This window comes from Peromyscus eremicus, chromosome 13, assembly GCF_949786415.1.
Source record: "Peromyscus eremicus chromosome 13, PerEre_H2_v1, whole genome shotgun sequence".
NCBI classification, from domain to species: domain Eukaryota; kingdom Metazoa; phylum Chordata; class Mammalia; order Rodentia; family Cricetidae; genus Peromyscus; species Peromyscus eremicus.
The window spans coordinates 61,229,407-61,251,347 of NC_081429.1; the positions used below are offsets into that span (position 1 = coordinate 61,229,407).

At 45.5% G+C, this 21,941-nt stretch overlaps 1 protein-coding gene across 7 annotated transcripts in view; it reads right to left on the reverse strand.

Annotated features, from left to right (window-relative positions):
- Positions 1-21,941, reverse strand: part of C13H2orf88 (chromosome 13 C2orf88 homolog) — a 42,996-nt gene that overhangs the window by 12,242 nt on the left and 8,813 nt on the right. For 2 of the 7 annotated variants that reach the window (XM_059278498.1, XM_059278500.1), the window contains exon 1: positions 16,161-16,428. The exons of 3 other annotated variants lie outside the window; for them this stretch is intronic. The gene's annotated coding sequence lies outside the window, so the exon portion shown is untranslated. Of the gene's footprint in view, positions 1-16,148; positions 16,429-21,941 lie in introns of those variants that run through there. 2 more of the 7 variants (XM_059278496.1, XM_059278495.1) reach the window with 2 other exon arrangements.

Genomic DNA, 21,941 nt, shown 5'->3' on the forward strand with positions numbered 1-21,941 from the left:
ACCTGGAAGTACTATCCCCAGTGAGGCTTCCGGTAACTGTCACGCCTACCTATGACCTACTCCAGAGGCGGGGCCGAGATGAGAGCCCTCAAGCCCTAAGATCCAGATGTGCCGGCTCTCTTGGTTCCTGGAGATCCTGGATGCTGGATGTAGACCAAGAGGAGTTCTCCAGAGAACCCAGCTGGACTGCACCTACCTCTCCCGGATCCTGTAACCAACCCCTTTACTTGTAAGTTACCCCCAAATAAACCTCCTTTTAACTATGTGGAGTTGCCTTAATAAATCCCCCATTTTACACACAAACACACACACACACACACACACACACACACACACACACACAGAGGCATACAAAATATCTAAGTTATTTTAAAAAATATGTCACTGAGTTTGTAACAGCTTATTTGTCACTACTTGTCCTCTAATAATGTATCTATAAATTCTGTTGTCTTTTTTTGTAAGGATCCATAAAAACTGAGTATTAAATGGGGTCTTCATTCTGGGAACACTGAGAATCACTCACTTGGACTATAAATTTACAAGAGGATCAAATGTTTGTTAAACAAACAGACTCCACTTAATGTTCCTCTTTACCAAAAAGCAAAAGCTAGAAAGTGCATAAATACAACCTTGATCTCTCTGAAAGTCAACAGAACACTACATAGTGTCCTCATCCGCACAAGGGACACATACAGCCTGTGGCTGTCCATCAACACCTGTCTCCTGAGACAACTCCTATGCGCTCACACTTGAGGCCAGTTTCTCAGTGCAAGGAAGAGAAAATGGCATTGTTTGAGACTTTTGCAAGCCTGATCCTTGGAAACCAGGTAGTTTGGTTTTATGTGGAAACAAACAAGGCTCTACCATAAACATAATGAAAGTCAAGTGAGGGCTTCTGTGTGAAGGACCTAGAACTGCCTTGGAACAGAGCTGTTCTGTGTCCTACCTTGTTCTCTGGAGTGTCTCCTAAACCCAAGAACATCAAATTATTCGTTAAGTGATGTATGTCTTAAGATTATAATTATGAAAAGACTTATAATACCAGATTGTCAGCAGGAATTCTGGAGTTGGAAGTTAGAATTGTGATGTGTGTCTTTCATCGGCTGCGGAAACCTCTCTCACGTGCCACGTCATCCGAGCAGCCTTGTCTCCCTTAGCCCTTGCAGGCGTTACCTGGCCACTCACTGACGAGGACAGATATGGAACTTGGGCCTGTCTCAGTTCCCCCAGCACTATAAATACGTCCCGGAGCAAAGTGAGACATAGCTTCTCAACAATTAGTTAAGAAAAATGATCTAGACCCTCAGACCCAACGCTAAGGCTCATTGTATCACAGGTGTTGCATGTACATGTGATTAAGTTCGTTTTAAATCACAATGCCTCTTAGGAGTTGATTCTCAAGCACTGGTCACTGACACTGGACAGCAAAAGGGCTCTTTTTCCTCCCTCTAAATTCCATTTAGGCATTATGTTACACAGTGAAACCAATTCAGATGCTTTAGAACAAGTAGGAGGTGGAAATAAGAAGGAATTAAGTGCTGAGCACTAAATTAACTTCCAGGCAGCAGCATATCTAATTCTGAACACTGAAAAGCAGCATTATTCTTCCGCAGAGACACAAGAGAACTCAAAGTTCAGATGCACTTAGACTGTAGGTCAGAGACCAAGAACTCAGAAAATCTTGCTATTTAAAGTTTAAGAATTCTTTCATGATGCATACTCTGTACTTCTTTCCTAAGGAGTTATCACATCTGCTGCCTGTGGCTGAAGGGACAGTGTTCCGGGGGAGGAAGGGTTCACTGGAATGTATTTAAAAGCTCTAGATCTCTCACTCATGTGAGGGCATCTCCTCTTCTTTAGTGCTGAACTGTTTTCAGCATCCACGTCCATCTCTGTCTTTTAGTCCTTCCTTGACTTGAAACACCCCGTCTCCTCCTTATCTGCACCCAGCACCCTCTCCGCACTTCCTTCCTTACACCAAAGGCGATCTTCAAGGATGGGGAAGCCCCATCTCCTTTCTACAGACCTCCCAGAATCCCCCTGACCCTTCTCTAAAATCCTCATGCACTGGTGTCTAGACTATTGAGTTTGTAAGTGTTGTCTCCCGGTGAGAACATTCCTCACGGGAAGCAGTCATTTTTCTTTTCCTTGGCACAGAACATTTCCCTGGGTCAAAGCACACAACGGATGTTTATTAAAGTGTGGTTGCTCACCAGAAACCCACGTATCTTCAGTGTAGATGCTGGGCACAAGCAGTGGCTTTGACACAATTGTCTTTGTTCAGACTTCATATACAAAGGCTGCTGCAGAGCTGGAGCGTTGGACCCAGGTTAATGTTTACAATGTTCTGATGAAGATACCCCCATGGAGGATGTACACCTCTACTTCACGGGACTCCATGGCATCCCTGTGTCTTTGCCATCTAGCTTCATGGATCTGTTTACCTCCAGCCCCTTGTGAAAAATGTGATTTCTCCGCCCTTCATTTTAAGAAATAATGTGGTGGTATTGTGTTCCCCAAAATATTGTGCACCCTAATAAACTTATCTGGGGTCAGAGACAGAACAGCCACTAGATACAAAGGCTAGAAAATGGTGGCACTCACACCTTTAATCCTAGCACTCCAGAGGTAGAAATCCTTCTGGATCTCTGTGAGTTCAAGGCCACATTGGAAACAGCCAGGCATGGTGACACACGCCTTTAATCCCAAGAAGTGAGCCTTTAATCCCAGGGAGTGATGGCAAAAACAGAAAGATATATAAGGCATGGAGACCAGAAACTAGAAGCATTTGGCTGGTTAAGCATTTGGCTGGTTAAGCTTTCAGGCTTTCAAGCAGCAGTTCAGCTGAGATTCATTCTGGATGAGGACTCAGAGGCTTCCAGTCTGAGGAAACAGGATCAGCTGAGGAACTGGCAAGGTGAGGTGGCTGTGGCTTGTTCTGGTTCTCTGATCTTCCAGCATTCACCCCAATAACTGGCCTCAGGTTTGTTTTTATTAATAAGACCTTCTAAGATTCATGCTACAAAATAATTCTTAAAATACAGTGTTTCCATACCACATGCTATCTAGAGTTATGTACTATTGTCGAAACTTTGACCTTATCAGCATTATGATACCCCCAATTTGGTGCATATTGTTCATTGTGTATTTGCTATGGAACACAGGCACGAGTTAACAGAATCCTAGAATCCAAAGGCAGATGGTGTGTTAATTAATTAGAGACGGAAAGCGACTGTTCCTGCCTTATGAGCGTCAAGCTGGAAAGGACAGAAAGATGAAAGGGAACTGAGGGGCAAGTTGAAGTTTACACACCCATGCCTTCCCATTCAGAACACTCAGACTCTAGCACCCAAGAGAACCTGGAGTTATGAGCATAGGAATGTCCTAGGAATCTCCCAAAAACCTATGGAAAGGTCTCAAGAAGCTACAGTCACACAACTGTGTCCCAATGTTTATTTATAATACTAAAATACAGAAGAAAATGAATTAGAATTCCCAAGCCCTATCGACCAGTTTGACATAAATCTCTAGTAAAATTAAGGATGTGGTCAGGCAACACTTGGGCAGGGGCAGTGGTCTGTATTTCTAGGAGTTGGAGGCTGACTGGTTTCGTCAGGAGTAAAACCCAGAGTCTGTTTTAAGCAAGGCACTTGATTAGACTTCCCTTTCATGAAATCCTACAGAAAAGACGAACAAACTAGAACATTTGTTTAGAACACATTTAGAATTTAGAACAAATTCATCTGGTTCACTAATATCTACTGGGATCAACTAGATTTCCACTATCATGCTTGGCTTTTTCAGTGCTTTGAAGTTCAGCAGTCACCCTGAACGTGGAGGGCAGTAACCTCATTTTACTGACCTGTAACCATGCCACAGGCTTCTATCTGTGCAGCATTTCTACCATCCCTCAGGCTCCTAACTGTGCAGCCTTCAGCCCAAAGGGGCCTGTGCTGGGCATTCTCAGTGACATGAATGTCAAATAAATTCTTCAGATGTGAAGAATTGACACAATGGATGTCAGAATCAAAGCTGAAATATATCTATTAAAGTGGAAACTAGAGGTTTAAAGTAACATAAGCCAAAAGAGAAAGAGTTCCTCTCAAGAAGCACTAAGCTGCCCCATTTAAAGATGAATGAAGTCTGCTTGGCAAACAAAGGATTCTGTGATGGTTTCAGTCAAGCAGGAGCGTTTCCTTAATGGTAGAAAGTCATATTCTGGCTGTTCAAAATAGACTGATGTGTTTAACTCAGTTTTGGTTACTCAAAGAAAAGTATGCCGCGTCTTCTGAGCACCTGTATGTACTCTGTGGATTAACCATTTCGTCCTCTCAGCAGCCAGCGTAACAAATGAAAACTAGCTCTGACACTTCAAACCTTTCATTTCATTATTGCTTTCTCCTTTCTTTCTCTCTTTTTTTCTTGCCTTTTTTCTTTCTTTTCTTTTTTGGGGGTGAGCGAGATGGACTACAGATGAAAATTTTAGATTTCCTTTGTAACAAAAAAAATTCTTGCCTGTAATCTCAGAAGTTGGGAGGTTGGCGGCTAGGGCAGGACTAAGGAGACACTGTGTAAACACAGCCTTGAGGACAGAAACAGGATGTTACCTCCAAATACAGGGAGCTTCCTGGCGCTGAAGTGGCCAATCAAAACCTGGCTTCTGTCAGAAGTGGGGTGTGGACAGTATATTGAAACTGACTGGAGGGTAGACATGAGATTAAAGTACCCTTCTGTTAGCTGATTACGCTCCTGAAGTTACTAAGAAAGAAAGAAAAGGTAAAATCTGAAGTTACTATTCCCCCCGCCCCCAACCATTCTGCCTAAGCAGCATTATTTCCCATCTATATATACACGATAGCTGTATCAGAGGCTACAAACAACCCCGTTCGAAGGGAAAACAGATTACCCACCTGCTGACGTTGACTTGTGATTTGCCATAATAGAAGTAGACTCTTTAGCCCCCTGAAATTTCACCTAAGAATCTCCATCTGATATACACACAGGCAGCAGTTTATGTGGCTGTTCACTGGTTTACAATGTTCTGTGACCTCCAGTAAAGGATGGGAGGGGTCGGGCCGGAGACAGAGAAACTACCTGCTTCTCAGAGCCTTCTCTAGCGGCCGAGGACCCCACCCGTTATTCTTTCACTTCTTTCTCATTTGCATCATTTCCCCTCAAGATGCAGCCTCCCACGGCTTCCAAGAGTACAGCCACCAATAATCGCTCGGCTCATCATGTGCCACTCAGCACAAACCTGACAGGTTGGCGTGCGTGCGTATGGAGTGCCCTTTACCTGAAAGCCTTCACTCACTCTTCAGGTGGGAAGGGGACCTGCCTCTCACCATCAAACACTTTAATGTGAGGGCTCGGAACAAGATCGGGAGGGCGGAGCTAACGGTTCCAGAGAGGGGGACCAGGGATGTGAGGCTGTGTCCAGGACAGCTGGCTGTGAAGTGTTAGATAGGATTAACTCCTGCAACTCCAGCTCTCCTGGATTGGAAAGTCAAAAGGTCACCGCAGCGGAGCAGGGCACCCCCCTCCCAGATGTTCACTCACCCTACACAGCGGCGGTAGGGCAGCTGCGCAGCCATCGCGGGTCTGCACTGCCTCGGCGTGGGTGCTCGGCGGCGGGCTTCATGCTCCTGCCCGCAGCAGCCCGGGCTCCCGGGGCAGGTGCTGCCCAGGGAGGGCGCAGCTCCGGGAGGGCGCAGCTCCGGGAGGGCGCAGCTCCGGGAGGGCGCTGGCCTCAGGGCGGGAGCCGCAGCCTCAAAGGGCGCAGCGTGGCCGGGCTGCAGCGACAGCGTCTCTGCCGTCTCGCAAACGCCAGCTGGGTCAAGTTAGGGGCCGCTCCCGGAGGGCCAGCGTCCTTCGGCCGTGCTCCCGGCTCCTCCTCCTCCTGCAGCCCGCCCGCCCGCCTTCACGGCTCGAGGGTTCGCGGCCCGCGCGCGGCCGGTGGTACCCTGCAGGTGGAGCTAGGGGAAGCGTTGGCACCGCCAGGGGTTGCTCCACCCAGCTCTGGGTCCCAGGCACAGCCAGAGGGATCCAGAGGGCTGGGCCACCCCTAGCCCTGGTCCCTGGCACGCCATCCACGCGGCACCTCCTCTCCAGCGAGATCTAGACCACCAAGTGCGAAAGCTAAGTGAGCTAGCCGCTGGTTTCTCCTGCCTCACCTCCCCGGAGCCACCTGGGCTGCGACATCACCTGATATCTGTCCGCGTGGGAGCAGGCGCGGCTAGCCGTGTGCTGCAGCGTGGCGCCGGCTCCGCAGGTGACCTCCTGCAGCCCGACTCCGGCCCTCCCCGCCAAGGCTCCCGGCTCTGGTGCCGGCTTAGCAGTCAAACCTGCTTTGGCTCCAAGCACCACACCCCGCAGCTCTACCCCGCAGACTCCGCCCGACCAAGTACTCGGCACAGCGAGCAGGCAGAGCAAAAGTGTACCGGAGTACTTACAGATTTGAGAATGCATCCCGTCTTGCACTTTTCTGTCCTCCCATGCACAACCATCGACAAGCTTGTTTCTCAAAACAAAACCTGAAAGACCATTTTCTTACTCTTTAGAGAAGCAGGGGCCTCCGAACATAGCCATTATTCAGTTAGACCTCGCTGTCCATGTGATGCCTGCATCTGTCTGCGTGATTCCCAGCGACAGAAACAGCCCCAAGAGAATGACAAAAGAACCATTATTTCATCCTGTTCTACAGCGGATTGTCAATGCAAAATTCATGCCCCGAGGGACCTCAGTGATAACTCTTTTGGCTCATTCACATTATAGATGAAGATGCTGAGGCTGAATCCTGCCTTAAGAATTGGGGAGGATACAGAAATAGGTGATTCCTGGGAGTCCACAAGCCAGCCAATCCAAAGGGGGAACTTCAGGTTCCATGAGAGACTCTGTCTCAAGAGAATAAGGTCCAGAGGAGTTACAGACAGCACCCAAGGGCCTCCTCTGGCCCCTGCATGCACACACTCCCGCACCCCCCCCCCCGACACACACACACACACACACACACACACACACACACACACACACACAAGCCTGAAGCCTATAGGCTGATACTAGCGGCTCTTTGAAGCTCCAGTTCAGTAAAGAATCAACTCAGACCAGAGGGTTTGGGAAAAGCCCTGCCAGATCTAGCTCAGCTTCAAGCGAATCCAACGTTTTAGTTTTTGTTCTGTGTAAATCGGCTAAGGTAACTTTGACCTGCAAATACTGTCATTCAAACATGTATATTTTGTCACTTAATGTGACTAATGGTATTGGACAGAGTGGGAATATTATTAAATTGATTTATTTGATAAGCAATTATTTTAACGTATAAAATTGATTGTATCTAGATGGTGCATGTATTCACATACATTTCAGCTAAATAATTATGATCAAATACGAGGTTCTACCTTGGGGCTTAATTCCTGTGTTACTTGCTTGCCCTTATCTTTCTCAGCTTTAAGGTTCCGTCAACCTATGTTGCTATCATTCTAAGAGATTGCTAGGCCTCACCCTGAGTGATGAGAGTCAGTTCTTGATGGGCTCCAGGAGAGAAGAGAAAGAAAACCGTGATTATGCATGCCAGTTACCAGGGCAGAAGAAGAAAATGGGTGAGGATGGTCTCTAGGCTCCATCTAAAGGAACTCCAGACACACCCGAAAGGCTTTCTTTGTATGTGTATGAGTGTACAAAGCTGGAGAGTGTGTGTGTACCTGTGTGTAGGTGTGTGCCTGTGACTGCATGTGAAGGCCAAAGGTCTGCATCAGACGTCTGTCTGTCCCTTTTGACACAGGGTCTTTCACTGAATCTGGAGCGGGTAGATTCGGCTAGACTGGCTCATCAGCAAGCCTCAGGTTCCTCCGTCTTCACCCCCAGCACTGAGGTTACAGGCACCCTGTAATCCACACCTGGATTTTCACATGGGTGCTCAGGGTCCTGACTCAGATTTCACGTTTGCACAGTAAGCACTTTACCCATTAGTATGTCCCCAGTCCCACATGGTGCCTCGGCTCTATTCAAGACCACACCGGACCATCTTCACCAAGAGTTATTCACACTTAACACCTGCTCCAAAAGTGAAGTCGGCGCTGGAGGAGCAAGGCCTGTCACCACACTGTGACTGTGAAATCCAGACAAAACCCTTCCTCCCCTCTCCAGAGTCTACTTCAAGCTGTCAAGAAGCACCCAGGTTAGGTCTGGTAGGGATGGCCAAGAGTTTGTCTTAGAGCCTGTGCCAGCGCCTGGGAGACAGTCCTGAGGCTCCCCAGAGTTTAGCACAGCCCTCTCCCTTTTCTGCCTCCCTCACATCCAGAAACCCAGCTCCAAGGCAGTCTTGACTGAAGGCGCCTACTCCTGTCTCGGGACTAGAGGTTGGTTTTGTCCAATACAATGAATGGAAAAGACCCTGATAAAGGCAGCTGCAGAGAATGTGGTGCCCTTTGCTGCTTGAGGATAGTCAGGATCAAATGGTCTCTTCAGTTGTGAACTTTTCTTACTTGCACCAAGATTTATTCCGATTTGGAGAAGACCCAGATACCTTCTGTGAGCAGGTGACAGACACACTTTGTTCAGCCCTAGACCAGGGCTGTGTGGTGCAAAGCTTTACAATTCAGGAGGAGAAATGGTGTGTTGATCCTTTAAAAATATTTATTTTTAATGTATATGGGTGTTTTGTCTGCATGCATGCCTGTGTATCACAAGTATGCCTAGTGCCTAGAAGAGGATGTCAGATCCCCCGAGACTGGCATTCCAGACACTTGTGAGGTGCACAGAGCCCAAGTCTACGGAACTGCAGCCTGTGCTCTGAGCTACCGAGCCTCCTCTCCAGCCACACGAGTTGAGTCTTCAACACTTTCTGTACCCAAGACGCCTAAGAATGCTTCCTCGTGAGGAGCTGGCTGTGAGTGTAGAGATGCCATCCAGCCTTTCTCCCTCCAAACTTTAACAGTCTGCCCACTCCTCCCAGTTGACCCTGTGCCCAAAGAGGCTTCCAGTCACAATGTCAGCCTTAATTACATGGCCGTGAGAGACTTGTCTAACGTGTTCACAGAATCAAAGACCAAAACATCACTTTACCTGATACTTCACAAGGGCCCGGGTGTGTGTGTGTGTGTGTCGTGTGTGTGTGTGTGTGTGTGTGTGTGTGTGTGTGTGTGTGTGTATGCACATGTGTGGTGGATATGAGATAGTGCTAACACAAAATATTAAAATGATCATTGCCGCCAAATATTTTATCCCAATATCACACTGTGTTACGTTTTGTGTTTTTCTTGTGGCATGTGTGCTTTTCAGTATGAGCCAATTTCCATTATCTCACTGCTTGCAGTGTTCAAAACAATTTGTTTGATGTTATCAAAACAATTGAATCTCTCCTTGGAATTCTGTTCTCTCGTCTGTGCCCTGTGCAAGGACAGGGTGAGTCTCACTGTGGCCGTGGCTAAGAAAACAGTTTTCACTCTATTAAAGATTTCTCCTCAGAAGTCACATCAACTGCCAAATATTTAATAAATTTGTACTTGAATTTCAGCATAAGAAACTGTTTGCCTATCTAGAAACAGTTCATGGCTTACGATTTGTCACTTAGCTGCTGACCACTGATGGAAACGAGCTACTCCAACAGAGTTAATGGTAGTTACTAGTCAAGACTAAACTTTGGGGGATCATTCTACAGTTTGTTACTAATGATAGTTCTTAGTCATTGAGCAGCTATGAGCCGGGAACCACAATAGCCTTCTACATGCTATCTCATCTAACCTTAATAATAAATAGCCTTGTGAAGTGTGCATCATTTCTGTTTCAAATAGGAGAGAATGGGAAATACAAGGTAATGTCTGATGTGTGATTGAGCTTAAATGTGAATCCAGGCTTGAATCCGAAGCTGAAGAACTAGACTGCCTCCATCTTAGGCTTAAAAGCTATCAGTAAAGACAAACTAGGTTCACTCCTGTTTATCATTAAACCTGTGTTCCTCAAGGATTAGGCTATGTCCCACCTGTAACCTTAACTACAAATGGTTCTGCACTGCCTCTTCCAGAAATGGCAATCATGTCTTTGTTTCAAGAAGTTGTTTGTAACCATCTTGCAACCCTACCTTTGTTTCAAAAGGTTATGACCACCTAGGACCATCTTGACATGACTATCTGTAGTTATGACCACCTCACTATGCCCACCTTGCAACCACGTCTTTGTTTCAGGAGGAACTGATTTGTTATGCTTATGTTCCGGACCTGTAACCCTGCCTATTCTGCCCATCAAATCCTCCATTGGGAAAACCCCTACCCCTGATCTATAAAAGCCTTGTCTTCCTCACATCCAATGCTGACCTCTCGAATCCCACCTTAGGGGGAAGCAGACCATATAGAAGAATTTAAAAAAAAAGCTTGCTTTAATTAATTTGGCCATAATGATTTGGGTTGGTGGTCTTTCTCCTCTCACCTTTGGGATTAACAAAGCCAATGCTGCTTCTGTTGCTTTCCAAGGCCTCAGCCATCCTCTCAGTGGCCTGCAAAACCTGGCCTTGGTTCTAAGCAACAGTCTCTCCCATCTAGCTCCCAGTCCCTCTGCTTACATGGGCAATTATCTCCTGGCCAAGTTACCAGGATTTGAAAAGGAGATGGCCTGCTCCCAAAGCTGCTGAATCTCTAGTGGCTGAACACTTGGTTTGAACAATTCAATAAAGCATTCTAAGCCAGGTGCTGTGGCACATGCCCACAGACCCAGGACTTGGCTGCGTATTGAAATCCCGTCTCAACAAAACAACAGGATAGAACAGAACAGAAAGTATCTGGGTAGATTTCTGTTGCTTCTGTATTTCTGAGCAAGGCTCTAGTCTATGGTCCTTTTATTTGGAGTTACATCAGCAGTGATGTGGAGCCAGCCTCTGAGCGATGGGACAGTTATGACTAAAGAATAGCGGTAAGGAAATTAATGGTCAGATGTTTAACAGAAATAAAAACACTCATGCATGGGCAGGGAGAAATGAGAAAGCTCTGATCAGACTATGGAGCAAATATCTCAGTTGTTGAAGAAGGGAATAAGTGCATACAGCCTGTGCTAAAGAGCAGGGGATGGGCCTGAGCATGAACCATGCAAAAAATGGGAAGAAAAAGAATCTAAGTCACAAGGCATGGGGCCCATGAGCATCACAATAGGTGATTTGTTAAGACAAATAACAGATACTCCCAGAAAGACTCTAAGTTACAAACACAGTGTAATAAAAAGTTGTCCTTGAATGGGTGGATTTACAATTAATAGGGCAGTGCTGAGCGTATGGTTAGTGACCCAAACCAATCAAGCTGTGGAGATCCCACCCGAAGCACAGGGGCCTGGGAGGAAGTGCACAGGAATGCTTCTCATTTCCTAACAAGTTATTTTCTTCTACAACTCATCAGTCTGAGGTTATTTTTGCCTAGGTCTTCCAACATTCTAAGGCTTAATGCAACACTGTTTATTGAGTTTGAGTTTTCATACTTCAAGGAAAAAAAGAGAAAAGAAGAAACACACAGGCAAACACACACATGCACACACACACATGCACACATAGGCACACACACACAGGCACACACACACAGGCACACACACACAGGCACACACAGACACACACACACAGGCACACACACACAGGCACACACAGGCACACACAGACATACATAGAGGCACAGACACACACAGGCACACACACACAGGCACACATAGGCACACACACAGGCACACACACACAGGCACACACACATAGGCACACACACACACACAGGCACACACACACACACACCCTAATTATAAGTGTATATAATGGAGCTGAGGACAAAGGAAAAGGAATCCCCTGCGTTTGTTGAGTGAAGCACAGTAATTGAAGCAGAAGAAAGTGGAAATTTAAGACAAAGACTCACATTTTCAGAGCTTTAAAACCTTCCTTACACTGGGGCCAGAGACGTGGCTCAGTCAGGAAGGTGCTCACTGACTTGAGGATCTGAGTTCAGATCCCAAGCACCTGTCTAAAGACTCGGGTGGCAGCTCACATCTGTGATCCTGGAGCTGGGGATCTCTAGGCTCCCTGGCCAACTAGTCTTGCAAAATTGTGAGCTCCACATTCATTTAGAGACCCTATCTCAAAAAACAAGGTAGAGAACATTAAAAAAAAAAGATACCTAATGTGAACTCTAGCCTCCGTTCGCACAAGGACACATTTGTGCACCCACACATTTTCATACATGCACCACACATACACACGAACCAAAATAAAAACCTTGTTACAATGAACATTAATTATATCATTAATCAGAGTAAAACTGTAGTGGGTGGCTGTTCTAGCTATGGCCCTGAAGCACCGCCCCTAGAGAGGCAGCAGGTGACTGCTATGTGCCTGTGACCTTGAAGTACATGCCCCTGGGTCGTGGCCGCTTGGGACTCCTAAGACCTGGGATGCATGTACGTGGCACTCTCTTGGCTCCCTTGTGGTTTGGATGCCGAGACTGACCAGGCAGAGTTTGGACCAGGCAGAAGATCAGTGTGGGACGTAGCTCGGCTTTCCTGGACCCTACGATAAACCTCCCATGCTGTAGTGAGTTACCCCCTAATAAATCCCTCTGCTCATTAAATAGACTCTGTGGATTTCTCCTTTATAAAATAAAGATGTTTTTCCCTGGATTACCTCTGAGAGACCAGGGCCATGTTAAGAAGGGTTGGGAGGGAGTTAGTCACTGCTGCTGCTTTTCACCCTCTTTTGGTCTCATTATCTGGTTGAAGTTTTACAGCATTCTCATTGGAACGGTTGCTATATGAGGTGACGTGTGTAATCTATGTGCTAAACCAGGGGAAACAGGGCTTCACCTCTGTGGGCTGGCTCCCTGGAAGCTCCCTTAAGAACCTGAGGTCCTAAGAACTCCCTAAATCCTGTCCAGTTTTGAACTAAATTATCATTCCAATTTAGGGGCTAGCCTCCAAATTAAGGACAGCAACTGATAAGCATGGATATTTAGATTAAAATTCTGTCCCTAGAAAATGGCTGAATTCCAAAGAGAGTTCAGTTACCAGCAAATTTTGGCTCTATCTGATGTGGGACCACCGTGCTTTTGTGAACAAGATATTCAATTTATTTTCTTATCGACATATTAAGTTCCCAACCAGCCTGATCTCTGAATTGAGATTGGCTACCAGACATCTAATTTAAGTAAAGCAATCAGGAACAGTGACTGTAATGATAAGGTTCACTGGAGCATCTCCACTACGCCCTCACCACCCTACTGCCACGCTGGACAGAGGAACCAATTGTGCTTTCATAAAACACACGTGGATTTGCCCTACAGTCAATGTTAATTATTTTTTCTAAGAGAAAAATTAACCCCACCAGTCTTCCCATTTACACATTCTGGCTGACAGCAGATAGAGAAGGGACAGAAATGAGTGGAAACATCACTGGCATTATACATGTGCTTGTACACACACACACACACACACACACACACACACACACACACACACACCCCCTGGAAAATAGACCTAAGGATGTCTTTGTTCAGTTCCAAAGCTCTTGGCAGTGCATGATTGTGGAGAAAAAGTCATGAAACATGATCTTAGAAATCCTTACTCAGTTAGGATTCAGCTTTGTAGTACAGCATGGCCTTAATGGTTGCACCCACCTACAAGATCATATGTTGAAATGAGCCCACAGTGTATGGCATTTGGAGATGAGGACTTTTTAGGGTAAATTTGGTCATGAGAATAAACCTTCCATGATAGAATTAATAGTTATGATGGTTGGTATTGTTAACTTGATAAACCTCTGGGCATATCTGTGAGGGATTATCTAAACTATGGCTAGTCTCTGAGGGTGTCTATAAAGGACTGCCTTTACTATGCTGAGGTGGAAAGACTGTCCACCATGGGTGGGACCATTCCCTAGGCATGGAATCCTGGACTGTATGAATGGAGAGAGCAAGTTGAGCATGCACACACACATTCATGACTCTCTTATGACTGCACATGTAATGTGACCAGCCACTTCAAGCTCCTGCCACACATGACTTACTCCCTCCCATGCCATGGTGGAATGTAACCTGTAACCATGAGATAAATAAGTACTCTCTCCTGTAAGTTGGTTTTGACAGGGTCTTTTATCCAAGAAACAGGGAAAAAAGCTGAGACAGGAAGAAACTGGTAGTGAGAGTGGGTTGCTGGTGTGGTGAACCTGACCCTGTGGCTTTCAGGCCTTCGGGACTGTTTGTGGAGGAATGTAGGGAAGTTTGGAACTCTGGGATAGAAAACCACTGAATACTGTAAATGGTCCGATGGGATGTTCTTATATAACGCATCTAGGAAGACAAGTGGATAGAGAAATGTGGACAGTGGAGGTCTGGCTCATGAGGTTTCAGTAACCAAGGACTCCGTCATAAACTTGGCTACTGGCCTGTTTGAGTGACGTTTTGGCCCGGAATCTACCTTCATTCTGCTCATGTCCTAAGAACTCAAATGAAGTTACATTTAAAGATGATGAACTAATTTGTTTGGTGGAGGAAAGGTGTGTGGGAAAGGTTTAAGTTTTAGACAAGGAGGGCACAACACCCAAAGAGTTTACAAAAGTCTATAACTTAAAGAGATTCCAGAGGAGCCTGGTGCTTGGCGCTGGGATGACAGGAAAGTGTTTCCCTGGGGAGAACACAGACAGGAGCCACCTGAGGGGACTCGGCTGACTTCAGACTGGCAGCAGAAATTGGCCATGTCCTCATGCGGTGTCGGTTTTGAAGGCATGAAGATCCAAAACTGGGAGTGGGGGGGAGGTCACGGAAGCCAGCTGAGGCCAAGCACTGTGTGGCAGAATTGCAGACCCAAGGAGAGGCCCCTGATGAAGCCTAAGGGGCAGGGGAGACCCCAGAATACTGGAGACCCCAAGGAGAACTGCTGTGAAGCAGAGTGGACCCAGACCCGAGACAGAAGCCGCGGGTGCTGTGGGCGGCAAGGCTGGAGGAGTAAGGGCCGCCAGAGCCTCTTGGAACCCAGCGGATAACATCACAAGCTGCGGAGGTTGAGCAAAGAGCTACAGGCTTTCCCGTTTGGCCTGTTCGACTTCAGTTTTGCTTTGGAGTTTTTTTATTTTGTTTAAGTTCTGAGTCTTCCATTTTGGAATAAGAATGTTTACTGTGTGCCATTGTATGTTGGAAGTATATAACTTGGTTTTTTTTAAATTTTATTTTATAGGAGTTCATTCACAGTTAAGAGACTTTGGACTTTTAAAGTTTTGGAATGATTAATGACTATGGGAATATTTAAAAAGTTGGGCTATGGGAACTTTTAAGTTGCAATGACTATATTTTTAAGGTATAAAACTGTCATAAGCTTATGGGGCCAAGAGGTAGAAGGTTGTGGGTTAAAAGTGATGTGCTTGGCCGGGTGGTGATAGCACACGCCTTTAATCCTGTGCCTTGGGAGGTACAAGCAGCCTGAGTTCAAGGCCAGCCTGGTCTACAGAGTGAGTTCCAGGACAGCCAGGGCTGTTGCACAGAGAAACCCTGTCTCTAAAAACAAACAGACAAATAAAAACGGGTAGAGTTGTGGGGGTTAGACACCTGGGAGGCGGGCCTTTAGTCACACCTGTGAGGGACTATTTAGATTAAGGTTAGCTTCTGAAAATATGTTAGGAATCGTCTTAATGACATTAATGGAGGTGGAAAGACCTGCCCACTGTGGGCAGGATCACTCCTTAGATCCTGGACCGGGTAACAGGGGAAAACGAGCTGGGTACACATGCATACATTACCACTCTCTTCCAGCTGTGAGTGTTCCGTGACCAGTCACTTCAAGCTCCTGCTGTCACGGCTTCCATGCCACGATGGACGGTAGCCTGGAACTGTGAGCTAAAGAAACACTTCCTCCCTTAAGTTGAGTTTTGTCGTGGTATTTTATCACAGCATGGGAAACAAATCTAACGCAGTGTCCTTACAAAAAAACACTAGAAGCTTGTTCAGCTTTTCCTTTCCTCACTTCTGGAGGACACAAGAAGATAGAACCACAACTCAAAAAGTGTCCCCCCCCCAGAGCCTGACCATGCTGCCACCCTCATATCAGAAGCCTCCAGAAGAGAGAGCAATCACTTTGTTATTTAATTCATGAGTCTATGGTATCTTGCTTTTGTAGATGTTATAGTAACCTTAACTAAGACAGAGACTTACTTTTGCAAATACCTTATGAGAGCTCCTGTCTTGTTCTCATCTTCAAAGACAAGATGTATCATGACAGCCTTGATTTAGCTCAAAGTGAACTACACAGTTTTGAGGCTGTTAATATTTCTTCCATAGAGCCTCATGTGATAACAGCCTACCACAGAGGAGGGGAGAAAACTGTCCTTTCATGAGGGCATCTGGCTAGTATGTTGTATCTTGGCTCAAACAAGCTCGGCCTCACTGGTGTTGCCAGGTGGAGTCATGTCGACGGCAGCCCCAAGAGGCAAATGGTATTACCTCACAGAGGGAGTGGTAGACCGCATTCCGGACACTCATATGCTCTCAATGAGGGAAAGGCAGACCATGGAAGTTATCCAACTTAGGTTTTCTACTAACTGCCCATCAGAGGCTAACTTCCTGTGTCTCCAGCATTCAAACCTCAGACCTTCCCCTGAGCTGTAAATCCCAGCAAGTGTTAGTCACTCTGTTCTCAGTGAAACTGAGGTCAGGCCCTGATCTTCCGCACCATTATTAGAATGTTTGGTGTTCCTACTGAGACAGTCCCTCACCCTCAAACTACAAGGGCTTGAGAGAGTGTACAACTTATCCATGACTTGGTGTCTGTTGTCTTTTCTTGTCGGCTGTATCTGAACAGAAGTAGCAATAGGGACATTCTTCTTCCTGATATGAAAGGAGTTGTTTTTGTTTTAGCATAGTATTTCTCTCCCTCCCCCCCCCTCCTCTCTCCCTCCCTCCCTCTGTTTGAGATAGAGATAGAGTGTCACATATTCCAGGCTGGCCTCAGACTCTCTGGATAACTGAGGCTGGCCTTGAAGTTCTGACCATCCTTCCCCCATCTCCAGAGTGCTTGCATTATAGACAGGCACTGCTACAGCACTATGCAGTGCAGGGAACAGAGTCCAGGGCCTTGTGCACACTAGGCAAGCACCCTGCCAACTGAGCCACATCCCAGACTACAGTCTCTCTCTCTCTCTCTGCCCCCTCCGTGTGTGTGTGTGTGTGTGTGTGTGTGTGTGTGTATGTGTGTGTGTGTTCTGAGCGCACAGGTGCGTGCACAGGACAGAGGAACATCAGGTGCTCTGCTCTGTCATGCTCTGCCTTAGTCCTTGGAACGGGTCAATCAGGACACGTGAAGCTAGCTAGGCTGGAGGTCAGCAAGCCTCAGCAACCCCGTCTCTGCTCTCCACAGCACTGTGGTTCCGGACATTCATGCAATCATGCTGGGCCACTGCAGGATTTGAACTCAGGTACTTGTGATTGCACCACAAGCATGCTGAACCATCTCTGCAGCCCAGTTTTTACTTTTAAATTAAATTAAGGAAGCTTCTTACTTATCATTTTCAAAGAGTTATGTATATATGTGTGTGTGTATATATATGTATATGAGAAATTCATTTTTAAAATGCTTTTCCCCCATCTATTAAGATAATCAGTTTCATCACTTGATCTGTTTTATGATTTTCAAACATTAAGTCACTTTATATTCATTTTTAGAATTAAAAAAAAGTTGGTTACAATTGATTGATTTGGTTTGTACAAATGTTTTCATGGTACCTTTCAATTATGTTTATGAGTGATATCTATTAGCCTATAGCTTTAAATCAGTTTTCTTGTATTTGACCGATGCTCTGGTAAATTTTGTGAAATGAGTTAGATTATATGTGGTCTTATATGTTTTATTTAAGATAATATGATCAGTAGTCTGGTTCTTGCAAGATGAAGTCAATATGGATGGAGTAATGACGCCTGGACAGACAGCAAACATCTCTTTGAGGACACTGACAGGTGACCCAAAAGCCACAACCAACTGACAACTGAGTTTCCGTATTTCTCCCTCTGGTCTGGGCTCAGCCTGTCCCCAAAGCAGAAATGGGCCCTGGAGAGTAGACAGAGAACCTATGTTTGTTCATTATGAGGCCATATAAACATCATTCAAATTCATCTTCCTTAGGTGTTTAGAGAGTGCTGGAGTATGTATTAGTTCACACCATATTTTACAAAAGCTACGGATCCCCCTTTCTTCTCTGGGACCCCCTCTGGTTTCCAAGTCCACCACACTAGCTTGCTCATCCTCATCCTGGTGCCTCCTGTGTCCACAGAGTTACCTGGCCTGTCCTAGTCTGTCTCCCCAGTCTGTGTTTTATTTCCTGTGTCTTCCTCGACTGCTTTCTCCCTTAGCTCACGTGAACATTGAGGCTTCTGGCCTTCTTCTATTCCTTGATAATCCCACCCCGTCTGAGGTCATGTCTTTTTAAATTTATAACTTTTTTTTCAGATTCTCAGGTGAGCTTATCTGTTAACATTATTTTCAGATCACCTTTATGTCAACAACTACCAAACTTACGCTTTTTTTTTTTAAAGACAAATCCTATGGCTGGCCTTGAGTCACAGACTCACATTTCCACTTTAGCCTCCTAAGTATTTGGGACTACAGGCAGAACTCACCGCACCACCCAAAACTAGAGCTCTTGGTGATCACTTACAGCCATGCTCCTGTTTCTGATTTCTCAAGTTTAAATGGTGACTAGCGGCAAAAGTGAGAAACTCAAGAGTTTGGTGATTCTATAGTGGGATTTGATGTTAATCTTAATTTGAGCTTCTGGTGCAACTGATAAGTTGAGCACCTTTTCTCTTATTTATCAGACATGTATATACACCCTCGTGTAAAGTGTTTATTACAGCTTTATACATTCAGAACAGTCTTTGCTAAGGCGATGTTTGAGTCAGGACATGAAAGGTAATAAGGAGCAGCCAAGTGCAACAGTAGGAAATGGGGAGGGAATAAAGATATGAAGGCTTTGGGGTAGAGCTAGTGGGAGGCGTTCATTGTATGAAATGAGACTGGACAGATATCCTGGGTGACAACTAGTGAGACATACAGTGGGGAGAACTTACATATAAAAGAAGAATCCAAAAGTGACTCTTGAGTTTTGTAGTGGGGTCATTTTAGGTTTTAGATTTTTCAGTTGTGTCTGTTCAGTATGTATAGTCAACAAAATTTTATGCACATTTTTACAAAGAGATAAGAATATTCATAGCATCAATGTGTGTGAGAGTCTCACACCGGAAAATGCTCACTCACAGGTGTTAGGAGCACAGCTTGTAAATACTATACCCTCAACGAAGGTAAGGTTTTTTTAAAATTATTTTTTTTGCATAAGCAAAAGCCTTTTCTTGTTTTTTAGACTCCAAATTTACCAAGCAAGAACCAATAACATCTTCTCGGAGATATGTAATTAGGTGTATTTTAAAATATCTAGATATTCTAGGTATAGTAGTGTATACCTATAATTCTAGCCCTTGGAAGGCTAAGATGGAAGGGTTGAAAAGTCAGGGGCACTAGGAGTGCCAGGCCAGGTTATATAGTGATACCCTGTCTTAAAATAATTAATAACAATGATTCTTACTTCAACTGTTGTTAAAAATTCATGCTAGAGTCTATGCCTAAAAGTCATTTTACTTAGCTATCAATATTTTAAGACAACATAGATTAGACCTTCTAGTTTAAATGTATATATGCTTATTGCCTCTAGATAAGTGTATTTTTCCTATTGAATTGTAGAACTAAGCGTCTTAAATGGATATGTATTTAAAATAAACGAATTAAAAGTGAATCCCCTACAAGTCAGCAAGTAACATATTCCACATTAAAACAGAAACAACTTGAAGTGTCACCCCCATCCTCACCTGGCGAAGACAGAGCTGAAGTAAGGTTCTGTGTGGACGTCAGTACCACCCATGCTTTCTTCTAAATCACCTAACAGCTGCACCACAACGGGACACAGTGCAGAGATCAACAGGTCATGGGGAGCCCAGCCTCAGCAGATACATCTACAATCCATCTCCTGCTTGTAAGCTTCCAAGAACATCATGGAAGATGAGACAGGAGCATGGGAAGAGCCAGAGGACCAGAAAGTCTGCTGTGAGATTGTCTCCTAGAAATAGCTGCCTAAACAAGACCTGAACAATGCCAGCATCAATAGTCATGCTAATGGGGACTGGGAAAAAAAATCTCATGGGGTCCACCCCTAGACAAAGAGCTACAGGCAACTAATGACTGCTGAAGGAGGAAGAGTTGGCCTCTACTAGAGACGAGCCCCTTAAGGTTATCCTCTTCCTCCTTCAGCTGACAAGTGGTCAGCCTGAGACAATGTACACACGATCAACAAAATCGGACTCAGCAGGCTGCATAGATATGAAAAATAGGCCATCAGCTTCAGAGAGTTTAAATGGGGTATTGGGGAGGTTGAAGGTAAGATAGGGGAAGGGGGAAGTGATATAACTGTATTTTAATTAAAATATTTGGCAAAAGATTTAATAGCTGCAATGCTAATACCAGCATAAAAAGTTATATAATCACAAAATATAAGAATATGTATAGTGTTATTATTGAAAATGTAGTGTATTATTATGTAAATCATTATTTTATTCTTGAAAATTCTTTCTGGAAAAACATGCAGAAATGAGTCATTCAGTTATTGCCCCCAAATCTGATGCTCTAACCGATTGATTTAGGAGATTTGTTCTCATTCCTCCTTCACATTTCATGTATGTGCCCACAATAAATACTACATTGTAATGAATACTTTGTATTCATGTGCCCTCACTCAAATGGAAGGATGAGGTCGTTAGGCATTCTTAGTTCCTAGTTGAATGCATAATGCTTAATAGGAACTCAAACAGTTAGTAGAGGAAAACAAGGGTCTGGGGGGAGCTCAGTAGGCAGAGCACTCACAGGCGGAGCACTCACAGGCAGAGCACACACAGGAAGAGCACACACAGGCGGAGCACTCACAGGCAGAGCACACACAGGCAGAGCACACACAGGCAGAGCACACACAGGCGGAGCACTCACAGGCGGAGCACACACAGGCGGAGCACTCACAGGCGGAGCACTCACAGGCAGAGCACTCACAGGCAGAGCACTCACAGGCAGAGCACACACAGGCAGAGCACTCACAGGCAGAGCACACACACAGGCAGAGCACTCACAGGAAGAGCACTCACAGCCAGAGCACTCACAGCCAGAGCACTCACAGGCAGAGTACACACACACAGGCAGAGCACTCACAGGCAGAGCACACACAGGCAGAGCACTCACAGGCAGAGCACTCACACACAGGCAGAGCACACACAGGCAGAGCACTCACAGGCGGAGCACTCACCTTGCAAGCAGAGGAGCTAGAGCCCCAGAACCCATGTAAAAATGCTGGGCACACGGGCACACCCAGCACTGGGGAGCAAAACTAGGTGGAATCCTGGGCTCATCAATGGCCAGCCAATCCAGCCTACGTGATGTATTCCAGGTGAGGGAGAGACCCTGCATCAAAAGTGGTGCATACAGTCCCTGAGGATGACACCCCAGGTTGGTGCTCCCCTGTGCACACTCACACACACATGTGCACGTGCGCACACTAAATGGAGTTGTTAATACATGAGGGAGAACTGTGAATTCCAGGCTATGTGTAAACCACAGAACAGAACACAAATTTGTAGGACTTGATATGCAATGGGTGGAAATAAACATTGACTTTCTAAAACAAGAAAGCCCAAGCCACACCCACCGAGTGACTCATGGCGATCTGACGGGGCCACTATTGGGACAGGCTAACCCTGTGTCTGTATTATACTCGTTATTAACTCTTCTGCTTGCTTTGTAACAGCATTTGATTTTTAAATTTTTAATTTCTTGTGTATGTGCTTTATGTGTATACATTTTGCCTGAATATGAGGCTGGGTACCACTTGTGTGCCTGGTTCCTCTTGAGGTCAGAGGAACACA